This window comes from Alexandromys fortis, unplaced genomic scaffold, assembly GCF_014885135.2.
Source record: "Alexandromys fortis isolate MF-2015 unplaced genomic scaffold, M_Fortis_MF-2015_v1.1 scaffold_15, whole genome shotgun sequence".
Taxonomy (NCBI): Eukaryota; Metazoa; Chordata; class Mammalia; order Rodentia; family Cricetidae; genus Alexandromys; species Alexandromys fortis.
Window position 1 is genome coordinate 11,098,950 of NW_026067911.1, and position 27,068 is coordinate 11,126,017.

Consider the following 27,068-nt stretch of genomic DNA (forward strand, 5'->3'; position numbering starts at 1 on the left):
GGGAGGCTGGGAGGAGGCGGAAACTTTTTTTTTCCTATTCTCAATAAAAAAAAAGAAAAAAAAGAAATAAATAAATTAAAAAAATGTTAGAAAAAAAGAAGAAACCAGTTGCAATGGTCTTTGACTCATGTTGTCAGGTAGAGTGAAAACATTACTTAGGGTACCATTGTTCTACATTTTCTAAGTACCATCATTATGATGCAATACCTGAAGAAAAAAATTAAGGGAGAAAAAGATTGGTTTTTCTATCATGATTTTGATATATCAATGTATGGCTATCTGAGCTGTGGCAAGAGAGATAAGCCATGATGGAAGAGCATAGGGCCAGAAAGCTGATCTCATGGCAGCCCGGAAGCAGAGAGACCAAGAAGAGAAAGGTTTAGGGACAAGCTCTCTGGTGTAGAATATGTAGTTTTTTTTTTTTTTTTTCGTTTTATTTATTTATTTATTTATATATTTATTTATTTATTTTGAGCTAATTAATTTGGTGCCTGCCTCTTGGTTTAGCAAATATAATGTTTCTGGCATTTCCAATATTCTGAGGTCTCTACTATAGGGAAAGAATCTGTTGTTTTTTACATGTTTCCTGACTTCACAGGCTTTTCTTTGACAGATTGCTAAGTCCCGATAGCCCTGAAATTCTTATAGTCTACATGCTTGCAGAACCAGGACAGTGTAACACTAAATTCTGTTCCGATCTTGAGGTGTAGCAAAATCTCCTCACATCATGTTCAAGCAAAGAAGTTCCAAGGTTCTTTCTCTTCTGAAATAAAAGCTTTTCAAATTGGTTTGCAACATTTTCTTTTGTAATGTGGTAGGCAAAGTCCCAGCTTTACCAAGTGAAAGTTCTTCTTGACAACACAAATGTGTTTCGCAGTTATAACTGTCATGGCTGTGCTTGCTCTGTCTGCAGAGCTAACAATGTTCACGCTCCTTTCCTTAGCAGACGGCACATTTTCACGTATGTCTCCTCTGGTTTCTTGCTCCTGCATCTCACTATAAATGTGGCTAAAATAAGGAAATATAAACATTCTACTGCCTAGAGAGATGTCTTAAATTTTCCTCTGTTAAATCAGTCCATTACTTTTGAATACAACTTTACTCAAAATTTCTGGACAGTCAAATCTTACTCAAGTTGTTTTTCTGAACATAAAGGGAATATTTTTTTTCTGTGTCTCCTAACACAGCTTCTACTCCCATCTGAAACATTAGAACATAATCTTAACAATCCACATTTCCAGAAGCAGCTGATGTTCTGAATTTATATAAGAATTTCCCATGACATGAAACTTAAATTATGAAACGCCTTCTCCAGTCCATGTTTCCAAACTCCTTCATACTTTCCCTACAAATCAGTTCCAATGGCCCCCAAGATCATCTGGTAAGATCTACTGAACTCTGATTTCACTTGGGGGATCAATTTTCTAAGTTATTGATTTTATTTTTTATAAACAAGATAAGTAACAGAAGTGACTTTCAGGAGAAGCATTTATTTTTGTTTGTTTGTTTGTTTGTTTTGGAGGGCAATTTTCATCCTAGCAGAGAGGTATGGTAGAGTTCCTGCCACCGGGCTCATGTAGCAGATCATCCTCACTTCTTAATAGATCGGAAGGGAGAAAAGTAAGACTCGATTCGGAGGCAGGTCCTTCAAAGTTTCATCTGACCTCCATGCTTCACCACGTGAAGGCTTCAAAATCCCCAAGGTAATGCCTCAAAGCAAGGTGCCCTTGCTCAAACATGAGCTCGTGGGAAACATTTGAAATCTAATCCTTAACAGTAATCTAGAGTGATAGCTACTGCACAGGTGATGCTAGCCACTTTTATCCAATTTACAGGGGAAAAAAAAAGGATTTGAAAAAAAACTTGCAATTTGTCCAAGAAAGAGTGCGTAAATTTTGGTTCAAGAAAGGTATGGTTTCTAAGGAGGTTGTCATTTTTTTTAATGCTAAGTATTTTGACTTGGGATGCTAGTAAAAATACCCTGAGAGAACCTAAGAAATTTACGAGGCTCTACTTATCATAGGATCAAGTACATAAAGCTTTTAAGTAATTTGAAATGCTTTGCTTTAAGAAAAGGTTCCCTAGAGCAGTTGCTTACTCATGGCTGCTTGTCAGGCATTTAGGCATTGGATAGCCATATTCAAGCCTACTCCACAGAGCGTGGTTGCTGCATATTTTCATTCTTTGTTGTATGTTTCACAGAAACACAGAACCTAAGAGTTAGAACATCACTTGGGTTGATATTGGTAGAGCTTTCTACCAGATTCAATGGAAGGCCTGTCTGGTAACCCAGACAATGTCTGGCAAGGTCATGCTTGGAAAGGCTAGGAGAGACTATAATCAGACTGTGAGAGATGGAAATTAAGATTAAAAACTCCATGGATAGATGGAGGCACACATCTTTAATCTCAACACTTGGGAGGCAGAGGCAGGCTGACCTCTGTGACTTTGGGGTCAGCCTGGTCTACAAGAATTAGTTCCAGGACAGGATCCAGAGATACAGAGAAACCCTGTCTCAAAAAACAAACAAGCAACCCTCCCAAAACAAAACAAAAAACAAACAACAAACAATATCAACAAAAAAAAAAAAAAAAACAACCCAAGAATATAAAATGTCAGGAATCTGCAATGTCTTCCAAGGAATGTCAAAGGCAACAGGAATAGACAACCCAGGAGAAACATTATTTGTTTGCTTACCAGGCTCTAGAGGTGGACCTGTCCAAGGCCTTCTGACAGTGCTTCTCAACCTTCCTCAATACAGTTCCTCGTGTTATGGGCACCCCAGTCATAAAATTATTTTTTTTTTTGCTGCTGCTGCTTCATAACTGTAATTTTGCTATTGTTATGAATTATGATCTAAATATCTGATATACAAGATGTCTGATATGTGACCATATAAAAGGGTCATTCGACCCCCCAAAGGGGTCACAACTCACAGTTTGAGAACCACTACAAATCCTTGATGCCAAATGCACAGCCACAGTACTTAATGCTTCCCTGGTTCTATTTAAATCTTCCTTAGTTCCAGCTCTCCTTTCTGCCACCCTTTCCTCTTTTTCAGATTGGAAATGCTGACCATGTGCTGTTTTACACTGAATATATGCTACTTGATTTTTTTAATTTTGCACCGGTTCACAGCAAAGAATTTGTCTTGAGTCACGGAGGAGACTTTGAGCTTAAATTTTGAGTGATGGTGAGAGCAAGACTATGGGTACTATTGAAGATGGACTAAATATACAACTCATGATGAAACTTTTGGAGGCCTTTGGGCCTTGTAATTGTTGCATTCTCTATACTCATTTGTCATGGTGTCCAGAAGTTTTTGTGCTGTTTCAATGGGTCCAATATATATAATCAAGATTATCTATCATAAAACCTACCTAATTAATATACTTATTTGTGAGGTACAGTAATACTTTGATATATATATGTATATATAATACATATAATATATAATCAAATATATTCCAGTTATTTATCAAAGTAGTTATTATTTTTATTTCCTTAAACATTTATTATTTCTTTAACTTTCAGCTTCCTTCAAAAGAGTGATATTGGTTGAGATTATCTCTAATTTATATTCTCCTCCCTGTGGACTGGTTGAGCCAACCTGGTAACCTTTTTCTTCCCTTTTTAAAAATAATTGTTCTGAGCATTTCATACCCAGTATTATATTTATATCATTTTCAACCCTCATCCTGTCCCAAACTCTACTAATGTCCCCATACTTCTTAAATTTTTAGTTTCTAGTCTCCTAATTAATTTTATTGTTATATGTGTATACATGCATGTCTATGTATGTGTACATCTGTGTATTTACCACTTACTGAATTGATTTAGTATTGTTTATATGTACATGTGTTCAGGGCTGACTACCTGGAATTGGATAAATTGTCAGGAGCCTTGTCTCTCGAAAAAACAGACTCCCTCTATCAGTAGCCGTTATCTGTAGATCAGCATTTCAATGGTATTTTATATCCTTCTGCTCACAAAGTATGTGAAATATCATAATACTTTTATATCATACAGAAACACCAACATGGCTCAGAGTCGGTACAATAGAGGGTGTTATATGACCAGTACTTTTCTCAAAGGCTAAACAGCTGTATGATCAACCCTCAGAAACAGTACAGACTGATCCTTGCATTCATCGAAAAGCAGACTGCTGGTTCCATTCACCCCTGGGCAGAATGGAGGACCACGGTGGGTATTTACCTTTTTGTGTATCTGTGAGCTTATCTTAATAAATCCTTGTTACCTCTTTAAACAGACTCTCCTGTTTTCACCTATACTTATGTGATAGGATCAGTTCTAGAAATCTGGCATATGATATAGTTCTTAATGGTTTGTGTCAATGCCTTATTGCTGTTCATGGCTACAATACACCGAAACACTATAATAGAAGGGTCAAGGTGGTTCGCCACCAAGTTTAAGGGGCTTACCCTTAGGAGATTTGTTTAGTTGGCTTTGTGTTTATTGCCTCTGTCCTCCATATCTGTGTGCTTCCAGCCAGGATATGGTATTCTCAAATGGTTAGAGGAACAAAATATGTAGCATCCCCCTCTATATCTGGAGAGGTTATGGCCACATACTCATCTCCAGATTTTATAACGTCACTCCAAAAGTATTCATTGCAGAATTCAGTAAACATTTCGAGTTTAGCAAGGATTATTGTAAAAGACATGATCTAATTCTCAAAGCATTGCAAGCTGTTCCCACCTGGCCACTTTGGTCTAATCCAACAAGGAAACTTGAATAGGATGGTGGGGCTCAGCTGTACATTGTCATATTCCATTATGTTCCATGTTTTTCTTGATTTGAGTATGTTGGCTATCCTCTCTATGGTCTCCATTTAATAAAAAGTAAAGAAAAAGCATACTAATTTCTTATCTTTTGATTGAACCAACTGCATTTGATGAGTATTTCTTTTGTAAAAAATCCAAAGAAATGATATCACCCTTTAGATGAAGGACTTCATTGCTAGCTCAATTCAGTATACTCTTCTCAATAGATGGGGCACAATAGGACTCAGGGTCCATTGGGGTAACCTACTTTACACAAAAGGGACTTTGTTTTTTAAGTCTACCCAAATCTTCTGGGACCCAAACCTGTAGTAGTTAATACCTCCTGGCTGAAACTGTGCACAGCTTATACTAAGTTTTGGCATTTGACTTCTTGAAGGAAATTTTTGGGAAAATTGAAAATTTTGTTTAAAAATCCTGTTCTTTTTTTTTAATTTATTTATTTATTTATTAAAGATTTCTGTCTCTTCCCCACCGCCGCCTCCCCTTTCCCTCCCCCACCCCCAGTCAAGTCCCCCTCCCTCGTCAGCCCAAAAAGCAATCAGGGTTCTCTGCCCTGTGGGAAGTCCAAGGACCACCCACCTCCATCCAGGTCTAGTAAGGTGAGCATCCACGAAACTGCCTAGGCTCCCACGAAACCAATAGGTCCAGTAGAATCAAAAACCCATTGCCATTGTTCTTGAGGTCTCAGTAGTCCTCATTGTCCGCTATGTTCAGCGAGACCAGTTTTGACCCAGGCTTTTTCAGACCCAGGCCAGCTGGCCTTGGTGAGTTCCTGATAGAACATCCCCATTGTCTCAGTGTATGGGTGCACCCCTTGCGGTCCTGAGTTCCTTGCTTGTGCTCTCTCTCCTTGTGCTCCTGATTTGGACCTTGATATTTCTGTCTGGTGCTCCAAAGTGGGTCTCTGTCTCTGTCTCCTTTCCGCGGTGATGAAGGTTAATATTCAGGAGGATGCCTATATGATTTTCTTTGGGTTCTCCTTCTTATTTAGCTTCTCTAAGAACCCGAATTATAGGTTCAATGTCCTTTATTTATGGCTAGAAACCAAATATGAGTGAGAACATCCCATGTTCCTCTTTTTGGGTCTGGCTTACCTCACTCAGGATGGTGTTTTCTATTTCCATCCATTTGCCTGCAAACTTCAAGAAGTCCTTTTCCTTTGCTAGAGAGGTTGTGAAGAAAGGGGTACACTCATCCATTGCTGGTGGGAATGCAAACTTGTGCAACCACTCTGGAAAGCAGTGTGGAGGTTTCTCAGGAAATTTGGGATCAACCTACCCATGGACCCAGCAATACCACTCTTGGGAATATACCCAAGAGAGGCCTTATCACACAACAAAAGTATATGCTCTACTATGTTTATAGCAGCATTGTTTGTAATAGCCAGAACCTGGAAACAACCTAGATGCCCTTCAATTGAAGAATGGATGAAGAAAGTATGGATATACATATTAGAATACTACTCAGCAGTAAAAAAAAAAAATCGTGTTCTTAACGAACTAGCCTCCTTCAGTTTGGAGTCTGATCTCTTCTCTTCTCTTCTCTTCTCTTCTCTTCTCTTCTCTTCTCTTCTCTTCTCTTCTCTTCTCTTCTCTTCTTTCTCCTTCCTTCTTTCCTTCCTTCCTCCCTTTCTTCCTTTCTTTTTGTCTCTGCTGATAAAACAGAATAACTTTATTCACTTTCTAGAAGGACTTTTAAATATCAGAGGTGAATGTGTCAGAAACCAAGTGTTGGTTAATCATGATGTCAATTGGCAGCTTCTGATGATCCTTGAAGCACACCTCTAAATTTGCATGAGGATGTTTCCAAAAAGCTTTATTTGAGAAAGAAAGACTTATCCTAAATCTGTGAGGTACAATTTCAAGGACTGGGATCGCTGACTGAAATAACAGAAGAATGTGGAGTGAGAATCACAACTCTCACTTCAAAAAGCTCAGGAGAATTAGTCTAACTGCAGTTAAATATACGTGACAATATCCTGGGTATAGAGACTTGGGTTACCCCAAATTTCATGCTACAATACGAAAACAGTTTCATAATGTTTTATAATAAAAGAATGAATAAAGTCATCAACAACAGTTCTTTTAAAAAAACATTGACGAGAATGTTAAGAAGTGGGCATCCTAGCTAGATTGTGTCAAATTGACACAAGGTGGAGGTATGGGGGAAAGTGAACCTCTATTGAGGGATAGCCTCCATCAGATTGGCCAGTGGGCTAGTTGGTGGAGTATTCCATAGAATCACGTTTGATATGGGAGGAGGCAGCAGCTCACTGTGGATATTAATTGTGGTACTAATTGGGTGTAGCCCTGGGTATTAAAGAGCACTGACCAAGCCATCAAAAGCAAGGAAATGAGCAGTCCTCATCCATGGCATTTGCTTCAGTTCCTACCTCAAGGTCTTTCTTGGCTTCCCTTCATAATAACTGACTCTAGCAGTAAACTGAGTCAACTCCTTTCCTCCCCAAATTACTTTGGTTATTAACTTATTACAGCAATAATAAGACCAAACTAAGACAGTGGATTAAAGCAAATTAGAAGAAAAAAAATCCTCAACTCTAGGCCTCAGACACCTTAGCCTTTTGATCGATAGAAACTGCCTTTTCTAGTTAATGTATTCCCAAAAGTTTTTATCTGTTAGTCACAGGCTGTTGGATCTGACACAAAAGTGGTAAAGAAATGGCTATTTAGGGAGATAACCAAAAATAAATTGCAATTAGGCTTTGAACTTTATACATTCCAACCTCCCCACGTCATTGAAGTTTTAATCAGTCACTTAGTTTAATGACAGTTTCTTTCTAGGAATCCTCAGTCACAACAGCATCTGTCCCCCGCACTTCTTCACTATAGATGCTCTATACATGTGGAGCCCATCAGAGATGACCACTCAGATTCTACAGTTTATAGACAATTGACAGTCTTTATTCCAGCTGGCTGGGATGATGCTTTGGTGTTTGGGACTTGTCTTTAGGGTAAGGAGTTTATAAAGTCAATACCTACATCCTGGTATCATGCTCAGCAGCTGTAATAGCTGCAAACTTTGCACAGGATTGCATTTTAACAGAAGCCATTATAAGCAGTTAGCTTGGAGGGGAGAGAAGGCTTGCACAAGCAAACCATTTAACATAAACTAAGTTAGCAGGGACTTGTTGACCTCAGATTCCCAGGACAGAATTGAGCAGTTCTCCACTGTATTCTCCATCAAGAAGAGCAAATTCTAGTTAAACCTGAAATGGCCTCAGCAAGAAAGAAAATGGAGGAATTTCTGGGAACCTGGAATGTTAAACACATGAGGTCGTTTCTTCAAAAAGAAGCATAGACTGCAATCCCCCACAGAAGTTCAGTAGCAGGCGTGGTTAATTGTCCGGTGACTTTTGAGCTATTTGTGTGGCTAAGACCACACTGTACCTCCCCCCAGACCTTTATCATAAGCTTGTTTTTCTCAGTCAACCTATAGAACCCATCTTTTTTGTAGGTGTCACGTGTACTTTGCAGATAAAATCATGTTAAAAACATAAAAACCATCTAAATGCTACCTGCTAAAGAAAAACAGAATTAGACAAGTCACTCAGTGGATTGCTTAAAATTCTTTAAGTGTTAAGTTTTAGGAAAGCAAATAAACTTACAACTTTATATATACTGCTTACTTACTAGTCACGTGTGTGTGTGTGTGTGTGTGTGTGTGTGTGTGTGTGTGTGGCTATGCACATGCCACAGCATAAGTGTGGAGGTTAAAGACAGGTCGTTAGAGTCGGTTCTCTTCTTCCATCATGTGGGTTCTGAGGTTTCAATTTAGGTCATGAGAGCCGCAGGGATTGAGCTTATGCCATCAGACTTAGTGACGAGTGCCTTTACTCGGTGAGCAATTTCTCAAGCTCTAACATTGTTTTTTTATAAAGCCATTTCAATACTAAGAGAAAAATCTATCAAAAATATCACAAAATAGAGGGATCAGAGATGGCTCAGATGTTAAGAGCACTTGCCGCTTTTATAGAGGACTAGACTGATTCCTAGCATCTACCTGTCAGCTTCCGACCAATTGTAACTCTAGGTTTAGAGAATCTGACACGCTCTTCTGAACTTTGCAAGCTCTTACACTCACATGCATACAAATACATGCAGATGCATATGCATACACATAGTTAAAAATAAAAGAAAACTCAAAATTAAGCTGATATCTAAGTAAAATTATTATTTATGAATATCACCAGGAAATTACTTAACAATAAAACTTATAAATAGGATTTCATAGTACAGTAATAGTGTAATAAAGCATGAAAAAGAGATTATAATAGTCAAGCAAGGATGATTCAATATAGAAAATCTTTAAATTGAAGTAAAATATGTTATTACATCGAAAGGGAAAAGTAACTGATTATTTCAAGATACCTATACTAAAAAGAAAAGCTAGAATTCCTTATCCTTTCAGATGAAAAGCTGTATACAATAAGGTAGTTTCTTTAAAAAGGGATACAATGAGATGTGACAAAAAAAAACATTAGCTTAGAAATCATTGTATAAATCATACCCTAAATAATGATCACTAAGTATAGCTACATTTGACAGAAAGTGACATGAAAGCATATGGAAAGAATACAAAGCTACACCTTTATTTTCAGTAAGAAGTCTCGGCAATTTGTTCTCTAAATCAAGGCTTCTAAATTACCTGAACTCTGTGCTCACAAAGCAGCCAAAAAATTGATGTTTAATAATTTTCATAAAATGATTTCTATATCTAGACAAATACTTGCAGGCAATGTTTTTAAGAAGTGGTAGGGAGGACACTAACCTTACATATGTTAGTGGGTGTTGAAAAGCTACAGTAATTACAGGATCAATAAATAAAAAAAAAGAGTTGGGCTTATACAGAAAATAAGGGCTAATTATTTATCCTGTGTCAAGACCATTCCAGGTACAGGGTACAGAGCTAGATATATAAGTTGATGGAGACTAGGGCGTGCATTACAGCGTACAAATTAAACACTTCAGAATCTTGTCCTTGGGGATAGCAGTGTGGTTCTGCCATGGAATGTTAATCTATTAAGTGCAAGACCCATGATTGTACACTCAATATATCCAATGGAAGAAAAAAGTCTTATCTTAAGAAAACTGCGGTCTGTCCAGTATAATAAACAGCCATGCTAAAAAAAAAAATTGGCTCCGTGTTTAAGAGCAAATGTTGCTCTTGCAGCAGATCCAGCTTTGATTCCCAGAGCCCACTCACAGAGCTCACAGCTGTCTGTCATTCCCTCTCAGGGGACCCACGAGTTCATCTGACTTCTACGAGCAACAGGCCTACCAGTGGTGAACATCCATTCTCACATAAATACAGTTAAAAGACTCATACAAATAAAATAGCAAAATAAATAAATCTTGACTAAAGAAATAGAAATAAAGATAGGATGAAATATAACACGAATCAATTAATATAAAAATTAGCACAGGTAACTCTCAGAAATAAAAATATGTAGTAGCTTTTGAACAAGTCTTTTTACTTTTTAACATTTACACCTGTAACAGATATTAATTGGGAATGAAATACTTATCAGTGCCTGTTGAGAAGAGTACAATTTTGGGCATTTGTTATTTAAAACTCTAAAGCTGTATAGATTTTCTTCTTTCTACAGTGATCCATGGTATCCTGTTAAATATGGTTGCTGAAAAAAGTTGGATTCTGAATGAAGTTTCTGTACGGATATATCAAGTAAAGACTTTTTTATTGTTGTATTAATATATTATGTTTGCTTCATATTTACTTTTCAAATATATGTCTGCTTATCTGGGTTGTATATATTAAATATATGAACTTAATGGCTTCTAAATAGAAATTAATATTTTACATGCTGATAAATCCAAGAGATCCCTATGACTGGGTCTTTACCCTCATGACTAAATACCTTCTTTTTAGAATAGAAGACCACATCTTCTATTTGGGTGATATTGGTATTTAAGTTTCAAAATAAGTGAAAAATGGGGAGGAGCCTGAGGCATTTACTCCATACATGTTTAGTCCAGAGCACATGTCCTAGGTTTTCAGATATAGACTTCAGTTCTGAAACATTTCTTCTGTTTTTCTTTCTTCATTTATAGAGAAATGAGTTTGATATTTACAAAATACAACTGAGACTCCAGGCCCACCATATTGACACATAGATGACTTTAAACAGGAAGCATGTATGTCACAACAGACAAGGAAGGAAATCCTACCTGAACTCCCCTTACCTGAATTCCAGGAGTGTCTCTTAGACAGAGGAGGTGAGTTTGCTGCAAACTGCCCCTCACTGTAGCGGTGAAGCTTCCCTTACCATCTTCTGAAGCCTTGAGTGTTTCTTCTAAAGAAACGTTTCTTTTAAAGATGAACTGTCAAAGTGCTTCGTCTATTGAATTACTTTTTCTGTTTACCAATACTCTGATTTAGTTAGCAGCTCCCTACTTCTACCCTTGCATTCTGTTAGGTGACTAAATATACTCCTAAAATGGTGGAGCAGTTGATCATGCCCCAAAATCTGCGCCAGTTTAGCCCAAAAAGGCTTCCATTAGGAAAGGGCCAGCCAGGTAAGTGGGGAAGAGAGGGCAGAAAACTAACCCTCTGCATATCCCAGAAATCTCACAGCTCAGAGACTCAACTTACAAAAGGCCAAAGCTTCCTTGTCCCCCCTAATGACTAACCACTCCAAGAAATGGAATCGCTGGTGCCCTCTAAATTGACCTGCTGGCTCCAGCAATGGACTCGTTTCCACCTCTCCTAGCCTGCCTCCAATCTCTGTCCTACCTAAAAAGGGAAAAATCTCCTGAAATAAAGGGATCTATCTACCTTGCCAGCCCAAATGTGTCCTGTGAGACCTGTTTTTCTTCCCCAGCCAGGCTACTGATCTCTACTCTACTCTCATGGCATAACCTGGTGGTTTCTGATCAATAAACTATTTTTTCTACCTAGAGAGTGGTCTTATGTGTGGTTTTGCTGTGCTCACTTACACAATCTAAAACGATAAATGAGGGAGGAGCGAGGGCTGAGCAGGTACAGGTCATCACTGCTCAAGCAGCAAGCCTCATAACGAGAATTTGATCCCCATAAACTGTCGACAAATCTCTACCACCTGTCTCTCTCTCTTTTGCTTTCCCTCTCAATCAGATTAAGTAATAACAAATAAGAAATAAATAAAATCTGTCAACTACTCTTTTTTTTTTTTCATTGAAGGATTATCATACTTACAAATTGCCTGCTCTGGCATTTTATTCTACTAAACTAGGATTGTCTTTGAGTTTCCCAGTGAGTCTGTTCTATTTTCTTTTCTTTCCTTCTTTCCTTTCTGCCTGCTTTCCTTCACTTCTTTCCTTCTCTTCTTTCTTTCTTTCTCTCTTTCTTTCTTTCTTTCTTTCTTTCTTTCTTTCTTTCTTTCTTTCTTTCTTTCTTTCTTGTGTCTGTCTTTCTTCTTTCCTTCCTTTTTTCCTCCCTCCCTTTCCTCCCTCCCTGCTTTCTCTTTCTTTCTTTCTTTCTTTCTTTCTTTCTTTCTTTCTTTCTTTCTTTCTTTCTTTCATCTTTTAACTAATGAGAGTAGGAAACCTGAGAATGAGTCCCCATAACCTCCTTTCACATTAGCTTACGAAGCATGCAAAATATTTTTAATTTTTTTGTGTGTATGTATATAGACAAAACAAAAGGACAGTCCAAGCAGTTGGTTAAGCATCTCTGAATTCCTCTGCAGCAATTCCCTTCCTCACATGGAGCGTGGAGCGCTACACCCTATATTCTCCTTTTCTGATTCTATCTACTATGTACTCTTTACCAAAGGATTTTTTTCCCAGGCTCTATGAGACTCTTATATATACAAGTCCTTAACTATATCTACTAAAATGAATAGAAGACAAATTCATTTTAAGAAAAAAGAAAAAATATATAATGTATATAAAATGCATGTAATGAAAACATTAAGTACATATTTATATAAAAGAATAGGAATAAAACATCATCATTTTGGTCAGTAGTTGTGGCTATCTGAATCAATAAGTACACTTAATAATAATATCCACTATAAGGGCATTTTAAAACTTGTGACAAAAATACTAAAGAATGGTGTATTAAAGTAACAAACTTAAAAACAGAATTATGAAGACTTCTCTTTTGATAGAATATGATTTCTTAGAGACCAAAATAGGAAAGGAAAATTGGAGCAGTGGGGTTCAGTCCTCCACGTCCTGTTGGAAGCTGTGCTTTATTAAGCTAATTGGTTTCGGTTTAGTTCTCCACCACCCTGGGGTGCTTTCCTGCTCAGCTCTGTGGGTGTGCTCAACTTATCCTGGAGGGTGTGAGTGCTCTAGCAGTATGCAGCAACTACTCCCGAAAGCTGACTTCCTCAGTGCCTGGAGCTCGCCTGTCTTGTGCAGTTGGGGTGCAGAATTGCTCAAAGAAAGTGGAGCTAGGTTAGTGAGCCCATCATCCACTTTAAAGCTTTTCAGATCTTATTGGTTTAGGAAATATGAGAGGCAAACATGATTTAGCAGAAGCAAATGAGCTTTGAGCAATTTCTAAGGAACAAATTTAAACACAATACTGACCTCATCTTACCTTTGCACAGTTTTTACTTGTTTGATTGTTACCTTCATTACAAATATCAATTTAATGATAATATTCATATTCACACACATATATACATATATATGGCATATGTATATATAGTATCATATTCTGTGACTGTATTTTGTTATTAATTGTAATTTATTGATTTGGTATAGTGTTGAACTTTATAATTAAAAACACTTTGAGTATTTACTGATACACTCAAAATATAGTATTAAAGGATTAGTTTGGTAAATATGATTTCCTGAGAAAATATACAGAGAGCAATACAAAACAAACACACTCCTGTTTCTAATGTGAAATTTGGGGGCAAAAGAGTCTGATATCTTTCATCACAGAACATAACAGGCATGGCCAACACTCTTATAACAAAAGAAAACACAAGAGGCAAGTATAATAAATTTATCTGCCCAAGTTTTATGAGATGTGGGAGTCTTCAGAAATGAAGTTAAAAACCTGGAAAAAACAATCTATTTTTGTGTTTAATTCTAATATAAATATTGCTGCTAAGATTCTGGGCTGGAGACCTGACTTAGTTCTCCCAAGAGATCAGATGTGGTCACTGGCTCCTCTGGGAGCCCCTCTGAGAATTGAAAGGATGGCAATGGGAACCTATGAACTGGAAGTCACCACACCAACAGAAGGTGTGGTGATAACCTGTTTGTACGCTCACAAATAAAACTTGCCTGAAGGTCAGAGTTAACCACCAGATAACTGCCAGGGTCTGGAGGTCTGTACAGGCAGACAGGAAGTGATATGTCCGGCAGAGAGATGAATGTAAGGCAGGAGAAGACGGTAGCTTTGTCCCCATTTGGACTAAGGTGATTGACAGACCCTTAAGATGGCGCTAACAGGAGAGGAGTTTGCTCTTGTTCTTTCACAGAAAGTCTTCTGGTGACAGGGATCATATAAGGGTTGGGGCTCCTGGGCTAGGTTTAGTTATTAGATCTTCTGCAAAGTCCAGGGTATCACAGGGAAGGGGTTACAGTTCAAGTCTCATTAACATGACTGGTTGTTATTGTCTTTGTAGCAGGCTGATGATTACCAGAGAGTGAGCCAACCCTAATGCTCTTGCGTTGTCTCCATTCTGCTGCTGTGATAAACATCCTGGCAAAAAGAAAATTATGAGACAAAGTCTTTATTTGGGCTTACAGTTCCAGAAAATGGAGTTGAAAATTACGGAGGAATTTGGTCACAGACAGGGAAGGCATGGCAGTGTGAGCAGGAAGTTTTTCAAACATATTTTGTCCTCACACAGGGAGCAAGAACAAGCAATGAACCAGAAAAGAAATCCCAAAAGCCCACCTCCAATGAAGTACAACCTCTAGTCACCTCTTAAAAGTTTCATAACCTTCTCAAAGGGTGTGGCCATGGGATAGAATCTTAAAACACGAGCGCCTATGGGAGAACTCATATTCAAACCACAAAAGTCCTCTGATCCTGTGAATATTGAGCTAGCTATGTTACCTAGGGCCAATAAACCTTATAGTCTAATCCCAGAGCACAGCTTTCTTTAAATTATTAGTTTACCTGTGGAGAGTTGTGCAGATATATAGTTAGTTCAAAGTTTGAAATAGCAAAGAAAATAGAAATATCAGAAAAATGGAAATACCAAGCTTTTAATTCTCCTTTTAATTAAACAGTGAACATTTGCAGGCTCAATAAAGAGTAAAAAAAAAAAAAAAAAAACCCAAACAAAAAAACCTTCTTAGCAAAACAATCTCAGTGCTTTATTTTTACCTTATTTTGAAGAAATAACATAGAAAAGTGATTGGACAAAATGACTTGACCTAATGATAATGAATTGGGAAATTGGAGAGGGCAACTAGGCAAGGCATGTATGTTCAGACTCTTCTTGGCTACTCTGCATGGCATCCCTTCTTCTTAGGTAAGGTGCAGGATCTTTTATGAAATTATTCCTGTGTATAGAGAACAGCTTTTAGTATCCTTAGAAACACTGTCTAATAATGTCAGTAGGGTAGAGTGTTCTAACATGTTTGATTCAGTAATACTGTTCACTTCTTTAGAGAGAGGGGCTCTCATTGGCCAGGAGATTACTAATTAAGCTAGATGGACTGGCCAGAAAACCCACAGATCCTCCCCCTTTAGCCTCACTACACTGGGATTAGAAGTGGGCACTACCATGAGTGGTGTTTGAATGAAAATGGCTTCCATAGGCTCATAGGGAGTGGCACTATTAGGAGGTTTAGCCTTATTGGAGTAGGTGTGGCCTTGTTGGAGGAAGTGCCTCATGAAGTGGTAGACTTTGAGGTTTCAGAAGCTCAAGTCACACCTAGTGGCTCACTACCTTTTCCTGTTACCTGCAATCCCAGATATAGAACTCACAATCTACCCCTCCAGCACCATGTCTGTCTGTATGACACCATGCTTCTTGCCATGATGATAAAGAACTAAACCCCTGATCGATAAGCCAGTCCCAATTAAATGCTTTCCTTTATATAAATTTTTGTAGTCATGGTAACTCTTCACGGCTAGAGAAATCCTAACTAAGGCATATGTCAAGTATTTTATTGAGGGTTTTGGGGATCAAACTCATGTCCTCATGTTACAAAGCATATGCTTTACTGACTGAGTCATCTTCACAGAACTTTCTTTACATTGCATAAAACTAAATTATTTAGTTTGCATTTTGACCTCTATTTTTAATTGTGGCTATTGTCTTAAAAATGGTGGAAATTTTATGCAGTAGATTTTTAGGTTTCCTAGTTACCTTACTTGATATTCAAAACGTGCTCTGTATTTGTGTGCTGCAAACAACGTGTAGATAGAAGTCTTCATATAATAGAAACAGATTGTTTGACATTTGGTTGTTCTTCATTTTAATAAAAGTAGCACATGGAAAAAAGTTAAACTATAAAAAAATGGCAAGAAGTTAAAAAAAATCTATTGTGCTCACAGATTTGACCATGCTTAAATATTAGAAAAATAAAGCATGAATGATGATGGAAATGTCAAGAGGTTACTTTTCTTCATTTTACTGGTGATTATAAAAAGAACAGTTTTCACAACAATATTTACTGAAGAAAAATAACTAATAGTTTTACACATTCTATTTCCTATAGGAAAGAACCATAAGAGCTAAATTTTTTTGAAAGTGGGGTTCTCACAGTTCTGTACTATTTAGTAATAGAATAACAAATAGTTTTTGCTAAATTTGACTTCTGGGCATGCCAAAGAAACTAGAGTTAATACCTAAATAAATAAAAAATAAATAATGTTCAATACCTTGGTTATATGCAGTTGTTTGAAAGTTTGATTGTAACATTGTAGTTAAGGTTTCCAAATTTTAATTGCAAATGTCAAAATAGATGATAACAAAATATATGCCAGTGCAGATTAATGCTTTAATCTAGATCTTTTAAATGCATTGACTAATCAGAGCAAAAGACAAACAAAAAGTGAAAACAAAGAAACCAAAAAAATCAAACAAAATGAGACATCAGAGAATGGGCTGTGCAGGTGCTTGACAGAACACTCTTTTTTTTTTTTTTTTTTTTTTTTTTGGTTTTTCAAGATAATAGACTACACTGGTTCTAGATAGATGGGCATACTTTAAAAACAAAGACCATGATTTATATGAACCATAATTGGTATTTCATTGGGAAGAGAAGGTTTAGTCTATTAATGCTTTTCCTTGTTGCTGAGAACACAATGGTCCAACAGCAATAGCATCTTTCCCCTACAATGAATGTAAAAATTTCTATCACCTGTGTTAGAAAAAAATAAATATATAAGTAAAATTAGCTAGAGTAACATATTTTTATTCCACTCAAAATACTCAAGTTATTACCTTTTTATCTTATGATATAGTACATGGCTCTACTGTCCTGAAGGTGCTTAGTCTCCTCACAGTGTAATCAGTGTGAAAATGATTAATGAGCTAGTTCACAATCATCACTTCAAAATCTTGTATCTGGCTTAAATGTATACAGAACTCTGCTTGAGTGAGCTACATTTTGAGTACTCAGTAGCTACCTAGAAGTCAGGTTATCTATTTGACTGTTCTCCATTGCATAATTACTTTCCTGAACTCTCCAATTAAAATTGTTCAAATTAAACATTTGGTTTCATAGATTGTATATTTGTGAAACAGGACTTGATAATAATAACTTTTATTATTATCATTTTGTGTGTATAAAGGGTATATGCATGCTATATGGTACACTTGTAGAAGGTCATAGGATGTCTTGAGGGAGTCAGTACTCACCTTCCACCAGGTCGGTTGGGTGACTGAACTCAGGTAATTTGCCTTGGCAGTATATACTTGTATTGACATCTCCATGCTCCCAAATAAACATTTTAAAAATTGAAATGCTTCATCTGTTTACAAGAAAATGGGAACTGAAATTTAAGCTCTCTGAATGTTATTTGTGTCAATGAATTATTTTAGTTTCATATAGAGCTATTTTTTTCTGTATATCTTGGCTGATATATTGCTTAAAATGTATATATAGTCAAATAATTTTCTGTGTTACATTTAAATTTTATGAATCAGAAAAGCATTTCCTGTTTTCATGGGATAAAAAAAAATTAAAGGTCTGAAGGATCTATTATCCACTAGTAACAACAAAAACAACAAAAATATATTTACCTACTAGTTTCTTATTTTGTTGCTCATTTTCTTAGATATCTTAAAAATATTAATTTTTTGATAAGTTCTTATGAGTACTATAATTATATAATCTCCCCACTCCCTTTTCTCCTTCCAACTCTTCCTATGTATGTACCTTATACTCCTTCTCAAATTCATGGCCTCTAATTCTGTAATTACTATTGTTGCATATATATGATTATGACATAAATTTATGAATAAAAATATATTGAACTCATTTAGTGCCTATCATATGTATATTTGTTTAGAATTAACTGCTTGTGATTGTATCACCTCTCAAAGATCTGGTTCCAAGGACAGCCTCCCTCTCTCACAAGCCATTTATTACCTGTAGCTCTTCATCTAGAAGTAGGACCTTAAGAGATTCACCCCATCCATGTCAGTGGGCCAATTGGTTCATCATTTCCTGACACTGTGCTGCCCTACCTTGTCCATCACCACTCACCTTTGGATAATGAGCCGACCCCTTTTCGAATAGTTTGTGACTTCAGCTGTAGATAAGATTTGTTAGTAGGGAAAGTACATAGTGATCACGGTTAGGTAATACTTGGACAGAGCAAAATAAATACAGGTGGTGAAATACTGTATTCCTCTGAGAAATGTTTGGACGATATGTGAAGGCAAAAAAGAAGATTCATGAATAGACCTTGATTGGTTTGTGTTAACAACAATTCATCAATTATTTTGCAAACGAACAAATGAATTAAGAGATCAGTCTAATACACAAAAAGGAAACTTGCCAAGCAGAAATGTACATTTATTAATAAATTTGTTTGATTTATAAGTAATGGCTAAAACTTGAAATTTTTTAGGGATTATAAGTCCATGATCTATTCATTTAATATCAAATTGTTTCTTCATTTTATCTCCAAAGTGCATTTTTCCTGCTGTTAACTATTTTAATTGCTATTACAAGTTCCAAATATCATTATAATGAGCCGTGATTATTTGAAAACTTAGGCATTCTATTTTCTTAAAGTCCAGCAAGCAGAAAGACTTCTAGTCACAGTTGTAATATGTAGGTCAAGAATTGGTACCCTTATTTTGAAAGTGATAATTACTCTTGTCTTTTATCTTTTGCCAAAGCAAAATGAAACTCCAGTTACTTTCAGCTGTTAAGAGATAAATATAATGTTGTGAACAGCTAAAAGAGGATGCTATTTCTAGATGAGAAAGGTACATGGAAACAGTACAATTAAACACACCGTAAGGAAGTGCAAATATCATGTGTCTCAACTCAGAAGTTATGACCAATGGTACATAGGAGTGTAGCAACCAGCCGTGTCTGGCTCTTATTAGTTTTGTCTCTATCTGATGTATAATTTAGTTACCTGAAAGTCTTCAGCAGAGTGGAGTATTGGTATTTTCCAAGGCATCTGGGTCTGGTATTTATTAAAATGTAAAATATAAATTAAAGGGAATTCAGCTGTGAAGCAACCTTGGGAAGTTGTTCTATAAATTTCACAGAGCCATACCACATTTCCTTTATCCATTGATCATTGGTGAGCATCTAGGAGGGTTTCACTGCCTTCCTATGGTGAATAATACAATATTAAGTGTGGATGTGCAATGTTTGCTTGGTGGATCTTAGAGTGCTTTGGATATACCTAGATGAGGCACAGTGGGTTCATTTGATAGGTGTATTTTCAGTCTTGCAAAATTTCTGTACTGGTTTCCACGGTGGTTTTATTAGCCACACTTTGCCAGCAACTAAATTGTACATATGGTTGTAGGATGTAACCACCAGCCTCATCTGGCTTGTGTCTTATTGGTTTTACCTCTATAAGGCTCAAGCTTTTGTTGTCTGAAAGTCTGTGGCAGAGTGGTGTGTTGGTAGCTTTGGCAGTCTTTCTAAAGCATCTGCCTCTTGAAATTTATGTTTAGATACATATGAGATTGCACAGTGAATAAACTATACTTGGGGGAAGTCTTCTGGTGTAAAGATCATTTTGGATATGGGGAAAACAGTGGTAGACTAAGAATCAAAAGCCAAATAACAAATTCAGGAATCATATGGTTATATGATACTGAAAAAAAAATTTTTACAGGCTATTGATTTCAATATTGTTTTTTATAACTTTGTGTTTATCCCAAAGACATATATCCTCCTATATCCTCCACAATATCATTATAACTTTTGTTCTTTGCATTTTTAATTATTTCTTTATGTTTGAGATTATATTACACATCCATTCTTGCTCTTTTACTAATAACAGAAGATATGCCCACAAAATTTCAGCAATATGTCTGCCTAAAATTGAGCAGAACAAGGATCACAACGTCTGTGTTTTCTGTCAGTTTCTGTTCACGGAGCATTCCCTTGGTCGAAAAACATATGTATGTACATTTATCACTAAACATAGGCAGTTACAGAAGCCTTGCCTGGCCTGGCTTGCTTGGGTAAGCAGGGCCTTGTCTCCTGCATTTAAGCCGGGGCTTTCCTCAACACTTGCATGCTGTGACGGAGGTACATCAGGACATGATGCCCTTAGTCACCCTGCTTCTGGCTTCAGAGCTGTAGTCTTTCCCCAGTTTCTAGTCAGAGACATGACAGCAAGCTATTACAGAACCTTGAGCCGAAATTTGCTCAGCCTCGAGTGAGCCTTCCTTACCGGGAAGCGTGGTGAATCCTGACAAACTCATGATCTCACCTTTGTTTAGCACGTTCCTGATCTTCGTCGTAAGCTAGCCCTGCCAGCTCTCTAGCTCTGAGATACAATACTTGAAAACAACAATTCTAAAGGAAGAAATCTTTATCGTGACCTAGAGTTTTAGCCCTGGGTGCTTGACTGCTTTGTTCTGGGTGTGGAATCAGGCAGGGCTCCATGGACCAGGAGCATGTGGATAAGCAAAGCTGCCCACATCATGGTGATACAGAAACTGATTCAGGGAAAGGGGCTCAGGGAATAACCTCCTTCTTCAAAGGAACATCTCCATCACCCTCCACTTTCACATAGGCCCCATCACCTAAGCATTCCATCACTTCCTAGTTGTCCTACCAGCTGGGGACCAAGCCTTCAATGCATATGGTTTGGGGGACATTCTAGAACGGAATTCTTACATGCCCTCTCTCCTTTCCTGGGCCTAAGGCTCATAAAGTGACAGAAGTTTTGTTTGGGTTTCCTCAGCAGAGAAACATAGCTATAATTCACTGCATATGCTTGTCGAGCTGACCATTTGGTATCAGATAAAGTTGGAGTGATTTTCCCTGTGGAAGACTATTTCTCCTGTGCTCGGAATTCCTTAGTTGCCTGTTGTTCTTTGCCTAGGGTTGAGATGTTCCCTTGCCAAGTTGGAATGTCTGTTGATGCCATCTTTATCCACATCATGTTTAGGAGCCCTTGTTGGTGAGATTTCATCGCTGTAGCTTCTAAAACTTTTAGAAAACATAATAATGTACAGATTAAGCAGTTTATATTTATATAGCTAAGTACATATTTATGAATATATATATATGTTCACACACATATATATGTGTATATCTATATGAACAATTAGAGGAAAGAGATCTTGAATTTGAAAGAGGGTAGGGGGAGTATATAGGAGGGTTTAAATGGAGGAGAAGGAAGGGGGTGTTATATGATAATTTCAAAAAGATTAAAAACAGATCCACTCTTTAGTTCTTCTTCTAAGAACAGCATTTCATATATTTACTATACTAACTACTGAAATATATTAGCTATAATTAGTCTAGTATGGTGATGAAAACTGATAGTTCTATGAACTTAAAAGGTTGATGTGGAAAGTTGCTTGTCCTGGATATTTAATGTTAGATTGAGCAACTGAGAGAAACATCAACTTTGAAATAAAGAAATAAATAAAACAATATATAACTCAAAAAATGTTATTAGTGTTGAAATTGCAAAGACCTACAGCATGTTTTGGATAACAAGACAATATATGCAACACTTTCTCAAAAACCTACTATCTTATACTGTATGCTATATCACTATATATACTGTACTATATGTTGTGGAAGAGATTAAAAATTCAAGCCTGGATCTTTTTCAGAAAAGAAATTAGTTTCTAGACACTCTTTACCTTGCCTCATCCCTAAGCATTTCTACAGATGTTGAACATTGCATGTTCCATTATGTTGATTGATTCTAGTCATCTGAAGAATGTTCCTCTCTGTGGATGTCAGGACAATGGGTTTTTAAAAAGCTGTTGTTTTGAGTAATGATCATCAAGGGAAAGAAGCTGACATTTCTAGGATAATCTTAGCTTTCCGTAAAGTATAAGATGAGCTTGCGGTGGTGGAGGGAGACATGCACAATAACAGCAAGTACGTGAAGTCATTGAAACAAAATCTTGCATACGAGATTACAACAAGAAACTTAGAGATCTTTTCTAAGCACTTTATGTGTTTAAAGAAAAGAAAGTTCCCCACCGAACTGTAGTTCTCCAAATAGCGTGAAGGCCAGTGCAGGGTGGCATGTCTCTATTGATTTAGATTAATGTGCTCTCATTCTGTTTTTCTTTTTATCTAATCAGAAACCTACCACAGGTCTTATTGTAGCATGTCAGACAGTGCCCAAATATTTAATGAATCAGTGAGACTTGAGATGGCACCAGTGTAGGGCAGTTCATCTCATAATGTAAAATGCTTTTCCTGTTTCTTTCATTACATAGTATAGAATGCAGACGTTTCTGCTTTGAAAGCTTAATATTAATGGTTTCTCCCAATCCATATGCTGGTACTAGTCTACCAGCTGGAGACTGTTGACCATATTGCTACAGTGATGGTAGATGTGGTATTGACAAGAACTTTATATTTTAAAATTCTCCAACTAAATCATTTTTTTAAAAAAAATGGTGATTTTTAATTGCTCACTTGTACCCATATTATATGTTTTTCGTTATAAAACAAGAAAAATTAGCCATAAACATCATGTAAGGAATCTCATTGGAGCATAAAATCCCTCTATCTATGAAAAGTAACAGTACATAGGTACCTAAATTTAAAATGCATTCAATCTTTTTAAAAATAAGAACTTTACACACGAGACATTAATTTTGTTATGATTTTTATGGACAAAGAAATTAGATAACTTCCACAGAGCATTTTCTCCACTGAACGCAAAAAAGGAAGCTGCACACCTAGATTCTGTGATTCCGGAGTTTATACCCTCAACTCCTCTAACACTGTTTATTTGCATAAAATGTAAATAATGAGATAAAATCAAGCTAGTCATAAACAGCCTAAAGTGGTCGGTAAAGGCTGTAAAGAAGATGTGCTGATCAATAAAACCTACGTTGAAAATAAAATGTACAAAGTAGAATAGAAAATGCAAAATAAGCATTGAAATAATAAAAATATGGCAACTCATAACAAAAGCATTAAAATTTTATTTGAGTAAGATCACAAAAAAGAAATAGACTGTATTACAACAATAAAACTTATTGAAAAAAACTTTTCTAAAGTAGGAACATGAGGTGTAAGTCTTGAGGCACTGGTCTGATGCAGGAAGAGAGACTGTCACAATGATGAGGATTCCCTGTCTTTGAATGCATTCTTCAAATATGTATCCAGTGCTTTCTGTGGCATATAATACACACACTGGGGACTCAGGAGTGAAAAAGGGACCCGAGCCCTACTCTCATTTGTGTTGCCATTGACAGAGTCAGATAATAAGCACATTTGTTAAGTAAAACAAAGTATCTGAGCTACACCCTGGGAGGGAAATGAAACAGAAGACAGAGGCACTTGGATATTGCCATCCTAACTCAGGGAACATCTACGGGAGTAGGTTGTACGTCATGAGAGAACTGGAAAAGCCATGTGGCTATTGGAAAGAATATATTAACCACTATAACTCTGGATGCAATTTCCTTAAGCCAGGAACCTAGCTAGACGCCCCCACAGAGAACACAGGGGCCAAGTGATGAAGCTGCAGATGCTGCATAAAATTTCTGCAGCTGCTGCAGCAAGAAGTGTGACTTGAAACAATAGAAGTGAATTTTCTCACAGTTCTTGGAGTAAGGATGCTGAAATGCAGTTGTTGGAGCCCAGAAGTCCCTGCCTTTTTCATCTGCTAGCCACAGAACTTCCCTTGTTGCGACGTATTGCTAGGTCTCTGCTGGCCTTATATACTCTTCTATGGCCTGTTCTCCTGTCTTCCCCTGCTTCTTTCTTACAGAATACAGGATGGTTTATACTCCAGGATAAACCTATTCCCTCATGATCTTAAACTCAAAGATTTCTGAAATTTGAGGGAGACTTTTTTAAAGCATATTACAGGACACAATATGAATAAAATACAATGAATGAGAAGAGAAGATGGGTATACAAGAAGATTAGAGGCTTTAAAGATATACTTACTATTATACTTACTATATACTTACTTATTAACCCTTTACTATTCTTTTCTCCTAATGTACTGCTATCAATTAATCGATAGCATCTGACCAAAACTTCTAATTTTTTTTTAAATTTTTATGTTATGTGTCTGAGTGTGTTACCTGCCTGCATGTATGTGAACTATAAGTGTGCTCTATCTATAGAGTACAAAAGAGAGCATCAAATTCTTTGGAACTGGAGGCACAGATGTTTATTTGTTGCTATGTTGGTACTGCACAGTTCTGTGCAGGGAGTTCAAAGGAAGAGTGAAGAAGGATAGAGAGCTGTGTATATAAGGTCTATGCAAAGAGATTCAAGAGGCTAGACTCCATAATAAAACACATCTTCTCTACGAAGCTATCAGATGGATAACTGCCAGATATGCTCCTCAGATTTGGGTGATTAAAGATGGGCAAGGGCATCTGTTAACAGAACCAGGTGAAGTAAATCCAAGATGGAGACAATACTTTGACACCCTATACAATGACTTTAATGCTGTCAAAATAGACTACAACGAGAAACACTTCTGCAGTCACTTATACACCAGAAATATCAAATATTAACAGGTACAAGATCATGGACGCTATCCAGAGGAAAAAAAAAAACACAGAAAGGCCCCAGAAGTGGATGACGTCACGGTGGAGGAGCTGGAGGCAGCTACAAGAGGCTCAGACACTGAGGCTTCTCAGACTCTTCAGAGAGATATGGGAACACCAAGTGATCCCCACAGTATGGAAGTACTCAGTCATAATTGCCATACACAAGAAGAAAAACAAGCTGGTCTGCTGAAATTACAGGGACATTAGTTTGTTGTGCCATAGCAGCAAAATCTCCTCCTCCATTATCCTGCAAAGGATGAAGGGCAGAACAGTGGAAATCCTAGCAGAGGCCCAGTGTGGATTCAGAGCTAACAGGAGCACAGTTGATCAGATCTTCACCTTGAGGCAACTAGCAGAAAAATATGACGAATTTGGAAAAGACTTATATGTCTGTTACACTGATTTCAGGAAGTCATCAAATAGCATTTGGAGGAAAGGACTTTGGGAAAAAATGAGGCTCTATAGGTACTCAGAGGAAATCATAAGAAAACTAGATAAAGACTATAATGATACCTTTGCATCACTCAAAGTCTGTGGAGAACTAAGCGATCAGTAAGACAAACATAGGAGTGTTGCAGGAATGTGATCTCTCACCACTGTTTTTTAATTCCTGGAATTAATAATAGCAGTAGCCCTGGAGGATGAGGAGATAGATGTGCAGATGGGTGGTGTGTGAACCAATAACTTGCATTTCACTGATGATACAGCACTACTTGCTGAAAGTCCAAATAATTTGTAGGCCACAGTAAATAGAGTGGTGCAAGTAGGTGGAAACCTTGGTATGAAAGTAAACATTGAAAAGACTGAGATACAACACATGGGAAGGGTGCACAAGGATTGTAACATTGTAATAATGAATCAGAACCTCAAGCAAACAGTCAATTTTGTCTATTTGGGAGGATACCTCAGTTTAAAGAAGGGAACTATTTCAGATGGCAAGAATCAGAGAGGGATAGGGAGGATTGCATTCATAACAGCAACAACTAAGTTACAAGTATATGAGACTCTTGTCTTCAGCTGCTTTGTTTACAACTCTGAAACCTGGACAATGAGACAGCGAATGAATGTGTTTGAGATGACATGTCTCAGGAGGATTCTAGGCATTACAAGAAGAGATAAGTTGTACCATGAGGACCTTAAAAAGATCTCCATTTACAGGAGGAAGTAAACTACAGGATACAGTAATGGTGCTTGAGATGATTCGGCCATGTTAGGAAATAAATGATGGCAGATACTTGAAGATAACACTGCTTGGTGAAGTGCAAGGCATAAGTTGAAGAGGAAGGCCCAAAGAATGCTGGATAGATGGCATAAAGGAAGTCTGTGGAACCTTGGTTATGATGACAACAGCAGCATCTAGAACTACCCAGGATTGGAGGACGGTCATAAATGGGCTGCCCATGCATGCTTAAGCATTTCTTTTTTTTTCTTTTCTTTTCTTTTTGCTAGGGCATAAATGATGACAAAATGATATAGGTACTGGGAACCAAACCCAGGTGCCCTGCTGGAGCAGTAAGTACTCTTAACCATGGAGCCAGTCCGGTGATCAACACTTTTATAGATTAGTCCTTCTGAGGAAAAACCAGGCAGAGGCCAGAGGAACGATGTGACTAGTTTGAAGTTCTGTATAATGATCGACGGAGGCAATGTATATCAAATTGCACTCTAAATATTGTCTGAAGGAAATGCTGATATCTTAAAGATTGAGGTCGTGATTAGATCATGTGGCACCATTTGTAGGAAGAGTACTGGTTTCCTGGAGCTGACATTTTCAATATAGGGAGTAGTCAGATCAGAGAAGCTTTGGGTTTCCTTCGTATGTCAAAACACAAGCTCTTACATTTAACATGTAAAGATCTTTAGACTCAAACTCTGTCTTATTGGGCGAGATCTCAAAAAAATTGTAAAATTAAAATATTGAGGAATGGAGTTGGGTTGAGTCTCAGCGTCTTCAATGGTTTCTGTTAGGGTTAAAACACTACTAAAGCTGGAAAAGTACTGTGGATCTGACTTATTCAACCTTTCTGTTCATGGTTTTTTTCTGAGAGATTTACATGTGACTCCAAGTACACAGATGTATAAATCCAACACGTATGATAATAAATCACAGAAAA